Source organism: Mytilus californianus, unplaced genomic scaffold (genome assembly GCF_021869535.1).
Source record: "Mytilus californianus isolate M0D057914Y unplaced genomic scaffold, xbMytCali1.0.p SCAF_1, whole genome shotgun sequence".
In the NCBI taxonomy this organism is placed as follows: Eukaryota; Metazoa; Mollusca; class Bivalvia; order Mytilida; family Mytilidae; genus Mytilus; species Mytilus californianus.
The window spans coordinates 54,493,768-54,499,559 of NW_026262581.1; the positions used below are offsets into that span (position 1 = coordinate 54,493,768).

General features: G+C 30.5%; 1 long non-coding RNA gene across 1 annotated transcript; it reads left to right on the forward strand.

Annotated features, from left to right (window-relative positions):
• Positions 1–229: 229 nt before the first annotated feature.
• Positions 230–2,800, forward strand: LOC127714202 (uncharacterized). The gene is made up of 3 exons (XR_007987619.1): positions 230–261; positions 976–1,068; positions 2,510–2,800. It is a non-coding gene; the product is annotated as an uncharacterized LOC127714202 (long non-coding RNA).
• The last annotated feature ends 2,992 nt before the right edge of the window (positions 2,801–5,792 follow it).

Below are 5,792 nucleotides of genomic sequence, written 5' to 3' on the forward strand. Positions count from 1 at the left end.
TAAGGTATATATGGTTGCATGTACGTGTAAGGATATCCCCAGCTATTGAGTATTTTACTATACTAATGCTATGCTAGCACTATGATTTTAATTTAATAGCATATTTTTATGTTTCTGCTTTTGTAATGAGATTCGTGTATTTATATATATTTTTTTCAGTGTAAACCAAGTAGTTCTGATCAAGAATTGGTGTTCAATACACCGGAGAAAAAAATATTTAAGACCATCATTATTAGACGGGAAAAACCAGAAGTGAAAATAGTATGTTTAGAGTCTGTTATTAATTTTTATACAAACACGTAAAAGACTAGAGTCAAGTACAATTATGTAAAAAATGACATTTCTTCATATTATTTTAAGAAGTTTGAGGGTTATATTCATTTAAAGAGAGGGAAAAAAATACCAGAGGGTCATTCTAACATAAGTCAAAAGTAAACTGACAACGCCATGGTCCTCACTTTCAATGATGTTTCACAACTCCTGGCATCGCAAAAAAAAGACCAAAACACAAACAATAGTACACAAAACACAAGATAAAAAACAAGACTGAACAACACAAACCCCACCAAAAAGGGTGCGATCTCAGGTGCTCCGGAAGGGTAAACAGATCCTGCTCAACATGTGACACCCGTCTTGTTGATCATGTAAGAACAATCCCAGTTATACATTGTAAGTCTAATTTGCTAGGTCAAAGTCAGGGGAAAGGGACAGGAATGTTGTTGCGACAATTAGAACATATCCGTCGTGTATGTTAAACAGATATTCCATAACGGTCAACCAACTGAGGAAAACAAAAACTTTGGGAAAATGATACATAATTTATTTTCTTTCAGTATTGTGCTTGAAGACGACAACAGCTATCAAACATGGCTGCCACCTTTACTCAAAATAAAAATTATGCAAAACACTCATTTATAATCCTACAAACAAACAATCATTAGTTTTCAAGTGGAAATTTATTATTTCTTTATCCAGGTAAAAGATCCATTTGCCTTACGTTACATACAGAAAAATGAAGAACTGAGGAAAGAAAATATTGAATTGAGATATGAAAACAAGCAACTAAGGGTAAGAAATAAAGATTGAGACAGAAAAAACAAAGGGTTGGAAGAAAAACTCAAAGAGTTGGAAGAAAAAAAACAAAGATTTGGAAGAATAAAACAAAGATTTAAAAAAACAGCAAATATGGCAAGACAAAATGAAAGCCGAAATGAAAGTGCTCAGTGGTCAGATTGAGAGTTTCAAGAAGAAAATTAATAAACAGTATTAATTTTAATTTAAATATATATATACATGAACTTATAGAAATAGGTCTTCATTAGGACCATTTGCTGACAGCCTTAATATAAATTTTAAAACATTAGAACCTGGAATTGAAGAACAACTTGTCCAAAATATACCACAATTTATGATTAAAAATGGTTTAGTTATTGAACTTTTTATATATGCTAAATCTGAAAAAAGTGAAAAAAACAATTCAACTAGAATGTAGAGTAGCCGATATATTGTCGAAAATTTGCGAAATCGAATTTAACATCATAAATTTACCAACTTTACGAGCAAAATTGTATAAAATTTTAGCATGTAAAAAAAAAGGAGGAAAGGGACTAAAAACATTCAATAATGAACAATTCTACATACCGGTTCAGAGTTTGTCAAATACTCAGAGTGCAATATTCAAGAGAATTGTACAAGCATCACAAATATCAGTAATTAAGGAACTTAATTAAGGAATCGTTAGGTGCAGAGACACTTGAGGCAGACAGCGAAGACTCAGAGGTTAAAAATGCAGAATGTGGAACTATAAGGCTTATTCGAACATGCAGCAAATCATTTACTAAAGGTGTTGATGAGAGAAATGGTGTACATGGGGATTTCAAAACTTACATGAAAGCAATCGGTGACAAAGTAAACTTTATAAGATATAAACACAACAGGTTTAATGTGTTTTTCCAACTTGGACACACCACCTATCATCATAGGAACAATATAAAAACATTTCTTGAATCCATTCATGGCTGTACAAATAAACGTTTATCATCTCGTAATAGTAAAGGTGTCTCTAGAAATATTCCATCGTATTTATTGTTATGTTACAATTTTTTTTATGGCTGCTTTTGTTTGTTTTTGTTGCTTTTTGTTGATTCTGTTGAATGTACAGAATCTTCTTGCAGTAATATGATAGTAAAAGCAGACATGTAATTATACAGATAACAATGACATTCTTCGCAAGATTTTTTGGATAAATATTTTAATATATAAAGGAAGAAAAATACTTTCGGTTGTTTAAAAAATAGTAGCATGTGAATTTTAATATATTTTAACTTTGTACTCATAAATCATCTTTTAAAACTATTGTAGTTGCAGCTTTGTCTCTGTCATTTTAATTTGTGAGAAAATGTTTATAGACAATATTAAAGAACATGTTAACATTGAATATGATTATTATTGATATAAAAAATTCTTGAATCCAATAAATTATGTTTAATTAATATATATGTTTTTGAAGGTTTAGAAAAGCAGTGAGGTTTATAGAAGAGCAGTCAGTGAGATTTATAGAAGAGCAGTGAGGTTTATAGAAGAGCAGTCAGTGAGATTTATAGAAGAGCAGTGAGGTTTAAAGAAGAACAGTCAGTGAGATTTGTTGAAGAGCAGTGAGGTTTAAAACGAAAGACAGTTTAATACAGATAAAAAGGTATCCAGAGCCAAGTCTTTTTGCAAAAATGACAGTAAATGTGTTACAATTTTAAATGTTTTATACCAGTGTATTCTTTCCATAATAAAACTATGTTCATTTCTATTTTTTAAATCTTTAAACATGGATAGAATAATGTTATCACAGATTATCTTGTATTTATTGCTGTTTTATATCAGTTAGACTCTGCACTAGTGGAATGTTACTTCAAATTACTTAAAAATATCACTAAAAAAATCACTTGAGCATTGCTATCGTCTGGTCGAAACGGGTTAATGGGTGGATTTATAATAGAATAGACAATGGCATGTTGTTTGGAGTATTTATATGCTTACTTTATATCGTATCAATCATCAGGAAAGGGTCGTTGTTGTTTGTAATATCGTATTTGGTTTAGAACAGCAGATATTGAGGTCCTCGTGGTCATTTTTGGTTTTACATGTTTGTAAAGGAAGTCAAGTACTCGCTTCTAATACTACTTCTTCTTGATGTTGTTACTAGGCAACTCGATAGCTTTAGGCTTATGGATAAGAAAGTTCGGTTTTGACATACTCAAAGATGTTGATTCTTTTTTATTAATATTGTGTTTTCTGTACCATTCCCGTGTTTCTTGAGAAATAATAATACTAAATATGTCTGAAAAATGTAAATTATATCTTTACTTTTATTGATTGTTAACGCTAAATGATTAAAAAAAAATATACAAATACAACAATACGAAAAAGACGTTTGAGGGATATATACCTATTGTATACTCCATCAATATGTATTTAAAAATTAAGGAAAAAGGGGGTTACTATTTGAAATCTTGAATTATCGCAACTTCTAAAGAATAGATTTAGAGAATATCATACTTTTTATGTTCTACTTCGGCTAATGTCTCATTGATGATAACGTCTCCTTTTATTCCGATGATTGATTAGTTGGTGTTTAACGAAACTTTCAACACTATTATGCTATACAGTTTTTCTTGGTGGAGGAAGCCGGAGAGAACCACCGACCATCGGTAGGAAAACTGACAATCCTAGTCAATCAAGATTGGAGTGACAGTCGAGTGCACCTGTCCAATGCAGGATTCGAACTCAGTATTGACAGGCCAGTTATACAGTTGTTTGACTACTTAAACAACTCGGCATCCAAGACTCCTTTTGAGTATATGAAAATGAAAATTGCCCTAAACAAGTGAGTGCGGCCGAAGTCTTTTTTAAATTATTTTCATCAGGAGCGCTAAAACCAAATCATTTGACAAGTTATGCAGTGAAGTGTGAATACGTAGAATAATTAAGAGCAATATTGATATCATTATTTCAATACTCAGAAAACAGTATAAACACTTTAATAATCTATGATATAAATTTACCTCATTAAATGTTGTTTGGTACTGTAACAAATTGTGTGCAGGTGGTATCAATTCCAAAATACTTCACACCACCCTTTTATCTAATTCTAGTACTTCAATTATCGTTAGAAACAATCTGAACACCGTCTTAGAATTTGCTGTTTGCAAAGATACCACAAGGTTACAACAACGACATAAAAAGTAAAATAAAAAAACAAACAGATAACAGGTAAAAATGTAAAAAATAAGGGGTACAGCAGTCAACATTGTGTTATAATCTTAATCACTATAAAACAATCAAATATGTCAACAAACAAATACAAAAAGACATATAGACAAAACACAAAAGCAAAAACGAAAGACAAGAACACAAAAATTAACAAAGCACAATAACACAATGACGGGATGTATAAGTACCGAGCCACGTCAAATGGATATTACTAAAATGGATTAAACAGTAAAAGTAATAATTTACAGACAAATAAAAGAACACTATAACACGTAATTGAGATGATAAACAACGTCAGTATCTAGAATCAATACTTCAAGACCATCGTGTATTATTTGTGAAGTTGATACGGAATATTTACCAACAAGGTCTTGGTATCATCCGATAAACGAGAGACAAAAGATACCAAGAAGTTCAAAACATACCTAACTGAAGAAATATTACAGTGACACACCAGGATCAAACGATCTAAATATATTGACGATCCAAAAGGTACACTTCTAAGCACACAGTATGACAAAACTTCTACTATAAAGTGACAAACTTCATATATTGAAAATTATGTCACAGGCGGATTTTTGCTTCATTTATTAAACCACAAGTTATGTTACTTTTCTGTAAATTTCATACAAGTGATAATAACCCTCTGATAAAATAAGCCCATGAATAAAATAAGTCCCTGCATAATAATTTTATTCATAATTGGTAAAGTTTTGCTCTTAATATATTTAAAGAGACAGGATAAGATGCTGCAGATTTTGAAACTAATAAATCTTATAGCAGAATTAGATAGTTATTATATATGAAGTCCAAACAGATATCAAATGACGTCAACACTAAAAAGGTTCGAAATAAACTTTTTTTCTATTACATACAGTTCAAAATTATTTCTTTATAGCCAAATAAAATTTGATATTAAATAAGATAACTACTTTAAAATATTAACATTTTTAAGCCAGACATTTAATCTCTAAATTTCTGGTAAGTCACAATAACTCAGGAGTTGAAGTGGGAAGATATAGAAATATACCCATAAGGTTGTGTAAATTTTGTAATAGAAATTTCATGATGAATACCATTTTTTCTAGATTGTAAACTGATATCAACTTTAAGATATCAGCTATTTTGTATAATCATTAATCACTGATAATAGAAAATCTGTTTATAAAAATTACAATTACTTTCCTTATTTAATGTAATCGATTGACTTTTCTACACTTTACACAAGTATTCCCCATTTCAAACTAAAAGACAAATTGAAAGAGTTGGTATAACTTTCTTTCATTAAAAAGAATGGCAAACGTAGATACAAGTATCTTGTCTTGAGGAGGGATAAATCCTACTTTGTAAAGAATCACTCTGATTCAAACAAAAAATTTTCTGAAACTGACATTATCAAGATGCTTGATTTCTTGATTGACAACATATTTGTTACGTTTGGAGGACGTGTTTTTCAACAGACTGTCGGAATTCCAATGGGAACCAATTGTGCCCCTCTTCTTGCCGACTTTTTTCTTTATTATTATGAG